This window comes from Pseudophryne corroboree, unplaced genomic scaffold, assembly GCF_028390025.1.
Source record: "Pseudophryne corroboree isolate aPseCor3 unplaced genomic scaffold, aPseCor3.hap2 scaffold_218, whole genome shotgun sequence".
Lineage (NCBI taxonomy): Eukaryota > Metazoa > Chordata > Amphibia > Anura > Myobatrachidae > Pseudophryne > Pseudophryne corroboree.
The window spans coordinates 211,235-226,041 of record NW_026968826.1 but is presented as its reverse complement, the minus strand read 5'-3'; positions in this window follow the sequence as shown (position 1 = coordinate 226,041).

Below are 14,807 nucleotides of genomic sequence, written 5' to 3'. Positions count from 1 at the left end.
GGAGGCTTTAAAATTTTCATTCTAGTGTCTTTCGTTTGGGAGAAAAATGCAAAGGTACAATACAGCTTTTCCTTGCCGATATCTCTCTTTTGCAAAGAGCTAGGCATTGGAAAATTCAGGGCTATAACGTGTAGATGAAGCACTAACAGTAGACTTTAAAATTTTCATTCTAGTGTCTTTCGTTTGGGAGAAAAATGCAAAGGTACAATACAGCTTTTCCTTGCCAATATCTCTCTTTTGCAAAGAGCTAGGCATTGGAAAATTCAGGGCTATAACGTGTAGATGAAGCACTAACAGGAGGCTTTAAAATTTTCATTCTAGTGTCTTTCGTTTGGGAGAAAAATGCAAAGGTACAATACAGTTTTTCCTTGCCGATATCTCTCTTTTGCAAAGAGATAGGCATTGGAAAATTCAGGGCTATAACGTGTAGATGAAGCACTAACAGGAGGCTTTAAAATTTTCATTCTAGTGTCTTTCGTTTGGGAGAAAAATGCAAAGGTACAATACAGCTTTTCCTTGCCGATATCTCTCTTTTGCAAAGAGATAGGCATTTGAAAATTCAGGGCTATAACGTGTAGATGAAGCACTAACAGAAGGCTTTAAAATTTTCATTCTAGTGTCCTTCGTTTGGGAGAAAAATGCAAAGGTACAATACAGCTTTTCCTTGCCGATATCTCTCTTTTGCAAAGAGATAGGCATTGGAAAATTCAGGGCTATAACGTGTAGATGAAGCACTAATAGGAGGCTTTAAAATTTTCATTCTAGTGTCCTTCGTTTGGGAGAAACATGCAAAGGTACAATACAGCTTTTCCTTGCCGATATCTCTCTTTTGCAAAGAGATAGGCATTGGAAAATTCAGGGCTATAACGTGTAGATGAAGCACTAACAGGAGGCTTTAACATTTTCATTCTAGTGTCTTTCGTTTGGGAGAAAAATGCAAAGGTACAATACAGCTTTTCCTTGCCGATATCTCTCTTTTGCAAAGAGCTAGGCATTGGAAAATTCAGGGCTATAACGTGTAGATGAAGCACTAATAGAAGGCTTTAAAATTTTCATTCTAGTGTCTTTCGTTTGGGAGAAAAATGCAAAAGTACAATGCTGCTTTTCCTTGCCGATATCTCTCTTTTGCAAAGAGATAGGCATTGGAAAATTCAGGGCTATTACGTGTAGATGAAGCACTAACAGGAGGCTTTAAAATTTTCATTCTAGTGTCCTTCGTTTGGGAGAAAAATGCAAAGGTACAATACAGCTTTTCCTTGCCAATATCTCTCTTTTGCAAAGAGCTAGGCATTGGAAAATTCAGGGCTATTACGTGTAGATGAAGCACTAACAGGAGGCTTTAAAATTTTCATTCTAGTGTCTTTCGTTTGGGAGAAAAATGCAAAGGTACAATACAGCATTTCCTTGCCGATATCTCTCTTTTGCAAAGAGATAGGCATTGGAAAATTCAGGGCTATTACGTGTAGATGAAGCACTAAAAGGAGGCTTTAAAATTTTCATTCTAGTGTCTTTCGTTTGGGAGAAAAATGTAAAAGTACAATGCAGCTTTTCCTTGCCGATATCTCTCTTTTGCAAAGAGATAGGCATTGGAAAATTCAGGGCTATAACGTGTAGATGAAGCACTAACAGGAGGCTTTAAAATTTTCATTCTAGTGTCTTTCGTTTGGGAGAAAAATGTAAAAGTACAATGCAGCTTTTCCTTGCCGATATCTCTCTTTTGCAAAGAGATAGGCATGAGAAAATTCAGGGCTATAACGTGTATATGAAGCACTAACAGGAGGCTTTAAAATTTTCATTCTAGTGTCTTTCGTTTGGGAGAAAAATGCAAAGGTACAATACAGCTTTTCCTTGCCGATATCTCTCTTTTGCTAAGAGATAGGCATTGGAAAATTCAGGGCTATAACGTGTAGATGAAGCACTAACAGGAGGCTTTAAAATTTTCATTCTAGTGTCCTTCGTTTGGGAGAAAAATGCAAAGGTACAATACAGCTTTTCCTTGCCGATATCTCTCTTTTGCAAAGAGATAGGCATTGGAAAATTCAGGGCTATAACGTGTAGATGAAGCACTAATAGGAGGCTTTAAAATTTTCATTCTAGTGTCCTTCGTTTGGGAGAAAAATGCAAAGGTACAATACAGCTTTTCCTTGCCGATATCTCTCTTTTGCAAAGAGATAGGCATTGGAAAATTCAGGGCTATAACGTGTAGATGAAGCACTAACAGGAGGCTTTAAAATTTTCATTCTAGTGTCTTTCGTTTGGGAGAAAAATGCAAAGGTACAATACAGCTTTTCCTTGCCGATATCTCTCTTTTGCAAAGAGCTAGGCATTGGAAAATTCAGGGCTATAACGTGTAGATGAAGCACTAACAGTAGACTTTAAAATTTTCATTCTAGTGTCTTTCGTTTGGGAGAAAAATGCAAAGGTACAATACAGCTTTTCCTTGCCAATATCTCTCTTTTGCAAAGAGCTAGGCATTGGAAAATTCAGGGCTATAACGTGTAGATGAAGCACTAACAGGAGGCTTTAAAATTTTCATTCTAGTGTCTTTCGTTTGGGAGAAAAATGCAAAGGTACAATACAGTTTTTCCTTGCCGATATCTCTCTTTTGCAAAGAGATAGGCATTGGAAAATTCAGGGCTATAACGTTTAGATGAAGCACTAACAGGATGCTTTAAAATTTTCATTCTAGTGTCTTTCGTTTGGGAGAAAAATGCAAAGGTACAATACAGCTTTTCCTTGCCGATATCTCTCTTTTGCAAAGAGATAGGCATTTGAAAATTCAGGGCTATAACGTGTAGATGAAGCACTAACAGGAGGCTTTAAAATTTTCATTCTAGTGTCCTTCGTTTGGGAGAAAAATGCAAAGGTACATTACAGCTTTTCCTTGCCGATATCTCTCTTTTGCAAAGAGATAGGCATTGGAAAATTCAGGGCTATAACATGTAGATGAAACACTAACAGGAGGCTTTAAAATTTTCATTCTAGTGTCTTTCGTTTGGGAGAAAAATGCAAAGGTACAATACAGCTTTTCCTTGCCAATATCTCTCTTTTGCAAAGAGCTAGGCATTGGAAAATTCAGGGCTATAACGTGTAGATGAAGCACTAACAGGAGGCTTTAAAATTTTCATTCTAGTGTCTTTCGTTTGGGAGAAAAATGCAAAGGTACAATACAGCATTTCCTTGCCGATATCTCTCTTTTGCAAAGAGATAGGCATTGGAAAATTCAGGGCTATTACGTGTAGATGAAGCACTAAAAGGAGGCTTTAAAATTTTCATTCTAGTGTCTTTCGTTTGGGAGAAAAATGTAAAAGTACAATGCAGCTTTTCCTTGCCGATATCTCTCTTTTGCAAAGAGATAGGCATTGGAAAATTCAGGGCTATAACGTGTAGATGAAGCACTAACAGGAGGCTTTAAAATTTTCATTCTAGTGTCTTTCGTTTGGGAGAAAAATGCAAAGGTACAATACAGTTTTTCCTTGCCGATATCTCTCTTTTGCAAAGAGATAGGCATTGGAAAATTCAGGGCTATAACGTGTAGATGAAGCACTAACAGGAGGCTTTAAAATTTTCATTCTAGTGTCTTTCGTTTGGGAGAAAAATGTAAAAGTACAATGCAGCTTTTCCTTGCCGATATCTCTCTTTTGCAAAGAGATAGGCATGAGAAAATTCAGGGCTATAACGTGTATATGAAGCACTAACAGGAGGCTTTAAAATTTTCATTCTAGTGTCTTTCGTTTGGGAGAAAAATGCAAAGGTACAATACAGCTTTTCCTTGCCGATATCTCTCTTTTGCAAAGAGCTAGGCATTGGAAAATTCAGGGCTATAACGTGTAGATGAAGCACTAACAGTAGACTTTAAAATTTTCATTCTAGTGTCTTTCGTTTGGGAGAAAAATGCAAAGGTACAATACAGCTTTTCCTTGCCAATATCTCTCTTTTGCAAAGAGCTAGGCATTGGAAAATTCAGGGCTATAACGTGTAGATGAAGCACTAACAGGAGGCTTTAAAATTTTCATTCTAGTGTCTTTCGTTTGGGAGAAAAATGCAAAGGTACAATACAGTTTTTCCTTGCCGATATCTCTCTTTTGCAAAGAGATAGGCATTGGAAAATTCAGGGCTATAACGTTTAGATGAAGCACTAACAGGAGGCTTTAAAATTTTCATTCTAGTGTCTTTCGTTTGGGAGAAAAATGCAAAGGTACAATACAGCTTTTCCTTGCCGATATCTCTCTTTTGCAAAGAGATAGGCATTTGAAAATTCAGGGCTATAACGTGTAGATGAAGCACTAACAGGAGGCTTTAAAATTTTCATTCTAGTGTCCTTCGTTTGGGAGAAAAATGCAAAGGTACATTACAGCTTTTCCTTGCCGATATCTCTCTTTTGCAAAGAGATAGGCATTGGAAAATTCAGGGCTATAACGTGTAGATGAAGCACTAACAGGAGGCTTTAAAATTTTCATTCTAGTGTCTTTCGTTTGGGAGAAAAATGTAAAAGTACAATGCAGCTTTTCCTTGCCGATATCTCTCTTTTGCAAAGAGATAGGCATGAGAAAATTCAGGGCTATAACGTGTATATGAAGCACTAACAGGAGGCTTTAAAATTTTCATTCTAGTGTCTTTCGTTTGGGAGAAAAATGCAAAGGTACAATACAGCTTTTCCTTGCCGATATCTCTCTTTTGCTAAGAGATAGGCATTGGAAAATTCAGGGCTATAACGTGTAGATGAAGCACTAACAGGAGGCTTTAAAATTTTCATTCTAGTGTCCTTCGTTTGGGAGAAAAATGCAAAGGTACAATACAGCTTTTCCTTGCCGATATCTCTCTTTTGCAAAGAGATAGGCATTGGAAAATTCAGGGCTATAACGTGTAGATGAAGCACTAATAGGAGGCTTTAAAATTTTCATTCTAGTGTCCTTCGTTTGGGAGAAAAATGCAAAGGTACAATACAGCTTTTCCTTGCCGATATCTCTCTTTTGCAAAGAGATAGGCATTGGAAAATTCAGGGCTATAACGTGTAGATGAAGCACTAACAGGAGGCTTTAAAATTTTCATTCTAGTGTCTTTCGTTTGGGAGAAAAATGCAAAGGTACAATACAGCTTTTCCTTGCCGATATCTCTCTTTTGCAAAGAGCTAGGCATTGGAAAATTCAGGGCTATAACGTGTAGATGAAGCACTAACAGTAGACTTTAAAATTTTCATTCTAGTGTCTTTCGTTTGGGAGAAAAATGCAAAGGTACAATACAGCTTTTCCTTGCCAATATCTCTCTTTTGCAAAGAGCTAGGCATTGGAAAATTCAGGGCTATAACGTGTAGATGAAGCACTAACAGGAGGCTTTAAAATTTTCATTCTAGTGTCTTTCGTTTGGGAGAAAAATGCAAAGGTACAATACAGTTTTTCCTTGCCGATATCTCTCTTTTGCAAAGAGATAGGCATTGGAAAATTCAGGGCTATAACGTTTAGATGAAGCACTAACAGGATGCTTTAAAATTTTCATTCTAGTGTCTTTCGTTTGGGAGAAAAATGCAAAGGTACAATACAGCTTTTCCTTGCCGATATCTCTCTTTTGCAAAGAGATAGGCATTTGAAAATTCAGGGCTATAACGTGTAGATGAAGCACTAACAGGAGGCTTTAAAATTTTCATTCTAGTGTCCTTCGTTTGGGAGAAAAATGCAAAGGTACATTACAGCTTTTCCTTGCCGATATCTCTCTTTTGCAAAGAGATAGGCATTGGAAAATTCAGGGCTATAACATGTAGATGAAACACTAACAGGAGGCTTTAAAATTTTCATTCTAGTGTCTTTCGTTTGGGAGAAAAATGCAAAGGTACAATACAGCTTTTCCTTGCCAATATCTCTCTTTTGCAAAGAGCTAGGCATTGGAAAATTCAGGGCTATAACGTGTAGATGAAGCACTAACAGGAGGCTTTAAAATTTTCATTCTAGTGTCTTTCGTTTGGGAGAAAAATGCAAAGGTACAATACAGCATTTCCTTGCCGATATCTCTCTTTTGCAAAGAGATAGGCATTGGAAAATTCAGGGCTATTACGTGTAGATGAAGCACTAAAAGGAGGCTTTAAAATTTTCATTCTAGTGTCTTTCGTTTGGGAGAAAAATGTAAAAGTACAATGCAGCTTTTCCTTGCCGATATCTCTCTTTTGCAAAGAGATAGGCATTGGAAAATTCAGGGCTATAACGTGTAGATGAAGCACTAACAGGAGGCTTTAAAATTTTCATTCTAGTGTCTTTCGTTTGGGAGAAAAATGCAAAGGTACAATACAGTTTTTCCTTGCCGATATCTCTCTTTTGCAAAGAGATAGGCATTGGAAAATTCAGGGCTATAACGTGTAGATGAAGCACTAACAGGAGGCTTTAAAATTTTCATTCTAGTGTCTTTCGTTTGGGAGAAAAATGTAAAAGTACAATGCAGCTTTTCCTTGCCGATATCTCTCTTTTGCAAAGAGATAGGCATGAGAAAATTCAGGGCTATAACGTGTATATGAAGCACTAACAGGAGGCTTTAAAATTTTCATTCTAGTGTCTTTCGTTTGGGAGAAAAATGCAAAGGTACAATACAGCTTTTCCTTGCCGATATCTCTCTTTTGCAAAGAGCTAGGCATTGGAAAATTCAGGGCTATAACGTGTAGATGAAGCACTAACAGTAGACTTTAAAATTTTCATTCTAGTGTCTTTCGTTTGGGAGAAAAATGCAAAGGTACAATACAGCTTTTCCTTGCCAATATCTCTCTTTTGCAAAGAGCTAGGCATTGGAAAATTCAGGGCTATAACGTGTAGATGAAGCACTAACAGGAGGCTTTAAAATTTTCATTCTAGTGTCTTTCGTTTGGGAGAAAAATGCAAAGGTACAATACAGTTTTTCCTTGCCGATATCTCTCTTTTGCAAAGAGATAGGCATTGGAAAATTCAGGGCTATAACGTTTAGATGAAGCACTAACAGGAGGCTTTAAAATTTTCATTCTAGTGTCTTTCGTTTGGGAGAAAAATGCAAAGGTACAATACAGCTTTTCCTTGCCGATATCTCTCTTTTGCAAAGAGATAGGCATTTGAAAATTCAGGGCTATAACGTGTAGATGAAGCACTAACAGGAGGCTTTAAAATTTTCATTCTAGTGTCCTTCGTTTGGGAGAAAAATGCAAAGGTACATTACAGCTTTTCCTTGCCGATATCTCTCTTTTGCAAAGAGATAGGCATTGGAAAATTCAGGGCTATAACGTGTAGATGAAGCACTAACAGGAGGCTTTAAAATTTTCATTCTAGTGTCTTTCGTTTGGGAGAAAAATGCAAAGGTACAATACAGCTTTTCCTTGCCAATATCTCTCTTTTGCAAAGAGCTAGGCATTGGAAAATTCAGGGCTATAACGTGTAGATGAAGCACTAACAGGAGGCTTTAAAATTTTCATTCTAGTGTCTTTCGTTTGGGAGAAAAATGCAAAGGTACAATACAGCATTTCCTTGCCGATATCTCTCTTTTGCAAAGAGATAGGCATTGGAAAATTCAGGGCTATTACGTGTAGATGAAGCACTAAAAGGAGGCTTTAAAATTTTCATTCTAGTGTCTTTCGTTTGGGAGAAAAATGTAAAAGTACAATGCAGCTTTTCCTTGCCGATATCTCTCTTTTGCAAAGAGATAGGCATTGGAAAATTCAGGGCTATAACGTGTAGATGAAGCACTAACAGGAGGCTTTAAAATTTTCATTCTAGTGTCTTTCGTTTGGGAGAAAAATGCAAAGGTACAATACAGTTTTTCCTTGCCGATATCTCTCTTTTGCAAAGAGATAGGCATTGGAAAATTCAGGGCTATAACGTGTAGATGAAGCACTAATAGGAGGCTTTAAAATTTTCATTCTAGTGTCCTTCGTTTGGGAGAAAAATGCAAAGGTACAATACAGCTTTTCCTTGCCGATATCTCTCTTTTGCAAAAAGATAGGCATTGGAAAATTCAGGGCTATAACGTGTAGATGAAGCACTAACAGGAGGCTTTAAAATTTTCATTCTAGTGTCTTTCGTTTGGGAGAAAAATGCAAAGGTACAATACAGCTTTTCCTTGCCGATATCTCTCTTTTGCAAAGAGATAGGCATTGGAAAATTCAGGGCTATAACGTGTAGATGAAGCACTAACAGGAGGCTTTAAAATTTTCATTCTAGTGTCTTTCGTTTGGGAGAAAAATGCAAAGGTACAATACAGCATTTCCTTGCCGATATCTCTCTTTTGCAAAGAGATAGGCATTGGAAAATTCAGGGCTATTACGTGTAGATGAAGCACTAAAAGGAGGCTTTAAAATTTTCATTCTAGTGTCTTTCGTTTGGGAGAAAAATGTAAAAGTACAATGCAGCTTTTCCTTGCCGATATCTCTCTTTTGCAAAGAGATAGGCATTGGAAAATTCAGGGCTATAACGTGTAGATGAAGCACTAACAGGAGGCTTTAAAATTTTCATTCTAGTGTCTTTCGTTTGGGAGAAAAATGCAAAGGTACAATACAGTTTTTCCTTGCCGATATCTCTCTTTTGCAAAGAGATAGGCATTGGAAAATTCAGGGCTATAACGTGTAGATGAAGCACTAATAGGAGGCTTTAAAATTTTCATTCTAGTGTCCTTCGTTTGGGAGAAAAATGCAAAGGTACAATACAGCTTTTCCTTGCCGATATCTCTCTTTTGCAAAAAGATAGGCATTGGAAAATTCAGGGCTATAACGTGTAGATGAAGCACTAACAGGAGGCTTTAAAATTTTCATTCTAGTGTCTTTCGTTTGGGAGAAAAATGCAAAGGTACAATACAGCTTTTCCTTGCCGATATCTCTCTTTTGCAAAGAGATAGGCATTGGAAAATTCAGGGCTATAACGTGTAGATGAAGCACTAACAGGAGGCTTTAAAATTTTCATTATAGTGTCTTTCGTTTGGGAGAAAAATGCAAAGGTACAATACAGCTTTTCCTTGCCGATATCTCTCTTTTGCAAAGAGATAGGCATGAGAAAATTCAGGGCTATAACGTGTATATGAAGCACTAACAGGAGGCTTTAAAATTTTCATTCTAGTGTCTTTCGTTTGGGAGAAAAATGCAAAGGTACAATACAGCTTTTCCTTGCCGATATCTCTCTTTTGCTAAGAGATAGGCATTGGAAAATTCAGGGCTATAACGTGTAGATGAAGCACTAACAGGAGGCTTTAAAATTTTCATTCTAGTGTCCTTCGTTTGGGAGAAAAATGCAAAGGTACAATACAGCTTTTCCTTGCCGATATCTCTCTTTTGCAAAGAGATAGGCATTGGAAAATTCAGGGCTATAACGTGTAGATGAAGCACTAATAGGAGGCTTTAAAATTTTCATTCTAGTGTCCTTCGTTTGGGAGAAAAATGCAAAGGTACAATACAGCTTTTCCTTGCCGATATCTCTCTTTTGCAAAGAGATAGGCATTGGAAAATTCAGGGCTATAACGTGTAGATGAAGCACTAACAGGAGGCTTTAAAATTTTCATTCTAGTGTCTTTCGTTTGGGAGAAAAATGCAAAGGTACAATACAGCTTTTCCTTGCCGATATCTCTCTTTTGCAAAGAGCTAGGCATTGGAAAATTCAGGGCTATAACGTGTAGATGAAGCACTAACAGTAGACTTTAAAATTTTCATTCTAGTGTCTTTCGTTTGGGAGAAAACTGCAAAGGTACAATACAGCTTTTCCTTGCCAATATCTCTCTTTTGCAAAGAGCTAGGCATTGGAAAATTCAGGGCTATAACGTGTAGATGAAGCACTAACAGGAGGCTTTAAAATTTTCATTCTAGTGTCTTTCGTTTGGGAGAAAAATGCAAAGGTACAATACAGTTTTTCCTTGCCGATATCTCTCTTTTGCAAAGAGATAGGCATTGGAAAATTCAGGGCTATAACGTTTAGATGAAGCACTAACAGGAGGCTTTAAAATTTTCATTCTAGTGTCTTTCGTTTGGGAGAAAAATGCAAAGGTACAATACAGCTTTTCCTTGCCGATATCTCTCTTTTGCAAAGAGATAGGCATTTGAAAATTCAGGGCTATAACGTGTAGATGAAGCACTAACAGGAGGCTTTAAAATTTTCATTCTAGTGTCCTTCGTTTGGGAGAAAAATGCAAAGGTACATTACAGCTTTTCCTTGCCGATATCTCTCTTTTGCAAAGAGATAGGCATTGGAAAATTCAGGGCTATAACGTGTAGATGAAGCACTAACAGGAGGCTTTAAAATTTTCATTCTAGTGTCTTTCGTTTGGGAGAAAAATGCAAAGGTACAATACAGCTTTTCCTTGCCGATATCTCTCTTTTGCAAAGAGATAGGCATTTGAAAATTCAGGGCTATAACGTGTAGATGAAGCACTAACAGGAGGCTTTAAAATTTTCATTCTAGTGTCCTTCGTTTGGGAGAAAAATGCAAAGGTACATTACAGCTTTTCCTTGCCGATATCTCTCTTTTGCAAAGAGATAGGCATTGGAAAATTCAGGGCTATAACGTGTAGATGAAGCACTAACAGGAGGCTTTAAAATTTTCATTCTAGTGTCTTTCGTTTGGGAGAAAAATGCAAAGGTACAATACAGCTTTTCCTTGCCAATATCTCTCTTTTGCAAAGAGCTAGGCATTGGAAAATTCAGGGCTATAACGTGTAGATGAAGCACTAACAGGAGGCTTTAAAATTTTCATTCTAGTGTCTTTCGTTTGGGAGAAAAATGCAAAAGTACAATGCTGCTTTTCCTTGCCGATATCTCTCTTTTGCAAAGAGATAGGCATTGGAAAATTCAGGGCTATAACGTGTAGATGAAGCACTAACAGGAGGCTTTAAAATTTTCATTCTAGTGTCTTTCGTTTGGGAGAAAAATGCAAAAGTACAATGCTGCTTTTCCTTGCCGATATCTCTCTTTTGCAAAGAGATAGGCATTGGAAAATGCAGGGCTATAACATGTAGATGAAGCACTAACAGGAGGCTTTAAAATTTTCATTCTAGTGTCTTTCGTTTGGGAGAAAAATGCAAAAGTACAATGCTGCTTTTCCTTGCCGATATCTCTCTTTTGCAAAGAGATAGGCATTGGAAAATGCAGGGCTATAACGTGCAGATGAAGCACTAACAGGAGGCTTTAAAATTTTCATTCTAGTGTCTTTCGTTTGGGAGAAAAATGCAAAGGTACAATACAGCTTTTCCTTGCCAATATCTCTCTTTTGCAAAGAGCTAGGCATTGGAAAATGCAGGGCTATAACGTGTAGATGAAGCACTAACAGGAGGCTTTACAATTTTCATTCTAGTGTCTTTCGTTTGGGAGAAAAATGCAAAGGTACAATGCTGCTTTTCCTTCCCGTTATCTCTCTTTTGCAAAGAGATAGGCATTGGAAAATGCAGGGCTATAACGTGTAGATGAAGCACTAACAGGAGGCATTTAAATTTTCATTCTAGTGTCCTTCGTTTGGGAGAAAAATGCAAAGGTACAATACAGTTTTTCCTTGCCGATATCTCTCTTTTGAAAAGAGATAGGCATTGGAAAATTCAGGGCTATAACGTGTAGATGAAGCACTAACAGGAGGCTTTAAAATTTTCATTCTAGTGTCTTTCGTTTGGGAGAAAAATGCAAAGGTACAATACAGCTTTTCCTTACCAATATCTCTCTTTTGCAAAGAGCTAGGCATTGGAAAATTCAGGGCTATAACGTGTAGATGAAGCACTAACAGGAGGCTTTAAAATTTTCATTCTAGTGTCTTTCGTTTGGGAGAAAAATGCAAAAGTACAATGCAGCTTTTCCTTGCCGATATCTCTCTTTTGCAAAGAGATAGGCATTGGAAAATGCAGGGCTATAACGTGTAGATGAAGCACTAACAGTAGGCTTTAAAAATTTCATTCTAGTGTCTTTCGTTTGGGAGAAAAATGCAAAGGTACAATACAGCTTTTCCTTGCCGATATCTCTCTTTTGCAAAGAGATAGGCATTGGAAAATGCAGGGCTATAACGTGTAGATGAAGCACTAACAGTAGGCTTTAAAAATTTCATTCTAGTGTCTTTCGTTTGGGAGAAAAATGCAAAGGTACAATACAGCTTTTCCTTGCCGATATCTCTCTTTTGCAAAGAGATAGGCATTGGAAAATGCAGGGCTATAACGTGTAGATGAAGCACTAACAGTAGGCTTTAAAAATTTCATTCTAGTGTCTTTCGTTTGGGAGAAAATGCAAAGGTACAATACAGCTTTTCCTTGCCGATATCTCTCTTTTGCAAAGAGATAGGCATTGGAAAATTCAGGGCTATAACGTGTAGATGAAGCACTAACAGGAGGCTTTAAATTTTTCATTCTAGTGTCTTTCGTTTGGGAGAAAAATGCAAAGGTACAATACAGTTTTTCCTTGCCGATATCTCTCTTTTGCAAAGAGATAGGCATTGGAAAATTCAGGGCTATAACGTGTAGATGAAGCACTAACAGGAGGCTTTAAAATTTTCATTCTAGTGTCTTTCGTTTGGGAGAAAAATGCAAAGGTACAATACAGCATTTCCTTGCCGATATCTCTCTTTTGCAAAGAGATAGGCATTGGAAAATTCAGGGCTATTACGTGTAGATGAAGCACTAAAAGGAGGCTTTAAAATTTTCATTCTAGTGTCTTTCGTTTGGGAGAAAAATGTAAAAGTACAATGCAGCTTTTCCTTGCCGATATCTCTCTTTTGCAAAGAGATAGGCATTGGAAAATTCAGGGCTATAACGTGTAGATGAAGCACAAACAGGAGGCTTTAAAATTTTCATTCTAGTGTCTTTCGTTTGGGAGAAAAATGCAAAAGTACAATGCAGCTTTTCCTTGCCGATATCTCTCTTTTGCAAAGAGATAGGCATTGGAAAATTCAGGGCTATAACGTGTATATGAAGCACTAACAGGAGGCTTTAAAATTTTCATTCTAGTGTCTTTCGTTTGGGAGAAAAATGCAAAGGTACAATACAGCTTTTCCTTGCCGATATCTCTCTTTTGCTAAGAGATAGGCATTGGAAAATTCAGGGCTATAACGTGTAGATGAAGCACTAAAAGGAGGCTTTAAAATTCTCATTCTAGTGTCCTTCGTTTGGGAGAAAAATGCAAAGGTACAATACAGCTTTTCCTTGCCGATATCTCTCTTTTGCAAAGAGATAGGCATTGGATAATTCAGGGCTATAACGTGTAGATGAAGCACTAACAGGAGGCTTTAAAATTTTCATTCTAGTGTCTTTCGTTTGGGAGAAAAATGCAAAGGTACAATACAGCATTTCCTTGCCGATATCTCTCTTTTGCAAAGAGATAGGCATTGGAAAATTCAGGGGTATTACGTGTAGATGAAGCACTAAAAGGAGGCTTTAAAATTTTCATTCTAGTGTCTTTCGTTTGGGAGAAAAATGTAAAAGTACAATGCAGCTTTTCCTTGCCGATATCTCTCTTTTGCAAAGAGATATGCATTGGAAAATTCAGGGCTATAACGTGTAGATGAAGCACTAACAGGAGGCTTTAAAATTTTAATTCTAGTGTCTTTCGTTTGGGAGAAAAATGTAAAAGTACAATGCAGCTTTTCCTTGCCGATATCTCTCTTTTGCAAAGAGATAGGCATTGGAAAATTCAGGGCTATAACGTGTATATGAAGCACTAACAGGAGGCTTTAAAATTTTCATTCTAGTGTCTTTCGTTTGGGAGAAAAATGCAAAGGTACAATACAGCTTTTCCTTGCCGATATCTCTCTTTTGCAAAGAGATAGGCATTGGAAAATTCAGGGCTATAACGTGTAGATGAAGCACTAACAGGAGGCTTTAAAATTTTCATTCTAGTGTCTTTCGTTTGGGAGAAAAATGCAAAGGTACAATACAGCTTTTCCTTGCCGATATCTCTCTTTTGCAAAGAGCTAGGCATTTGAAAATTCAGGGCTATAACGTGTAGATGAAGCACTAACAGTAGACTTTAAAATTTTCATTCTAGTGTCTTTCGTTTGGGAGAAAAATGCAAAGGTACAATACAGCTTTTCCTTGCCGATATCTCTCTTTTGCTAAGAGATAGGCATTGGAAAATTCAGGGCTATAACGTGTAGATGAAGCACTAAAAGGAGGCTTTAAAATTTTCATTCTAGTGTCCTTCGTTTGGGAGAAAAATGCAAAGGTACAATACAGCTTTTCCTTGCCGATATCTCTCTTTTGCAAAGAGATAGGCATTGGAAAATTCAGGGCTATAACGTGTAGATGAAGCACTAACAGGAGGCTTTAAAATTTTCATTCTAGTGTCCTTCGTTTGGGAGAAAAATGCAAAGGTACAATACAGCTTTTCCTTGCCAATATCTCTCTTTTGCAAAGAGCTAGGCATTGGAAAATTCAGGGCTATAACGTGTAGATGAAGCACTAACAGGAGGCTTTAAAATTTTCATTCTAGTGTCTTTCGTTTGGGAGAAAAATGCAAAGGTACAATACAGCATTTCCTTGCCGATATCTCTCTTTTGCAAAGAGATGGGCATTGGAAAATTCAGGGCTATTACGTGTAGATGAAGCACTAAAAGGAGGCTTTAAAATTTTCATTCTAGTGTCTTTCGTTTGGGAGAAAAATGTAAAAGTACAATGCAGCTTTTCCTTGCCGATATCTCTCTTTTGCAAAGAGATAGGCATTGGAAAATTCAGGGCTATAACGTGTAGATGAAGCACTAACAGGAGGCTTTAAAATTTTCATTCTAGTGTCTTTCGTTTGGGAGAAAAATGTAAAAGTACAATGCAGCTTTTCCTTGCCGATATCTCTCTTTTGCAAAGAGATAGGCATTGGAAAATTCAGGGCTATAACGTGTATATGAAGCACTAACAGGAGGCTT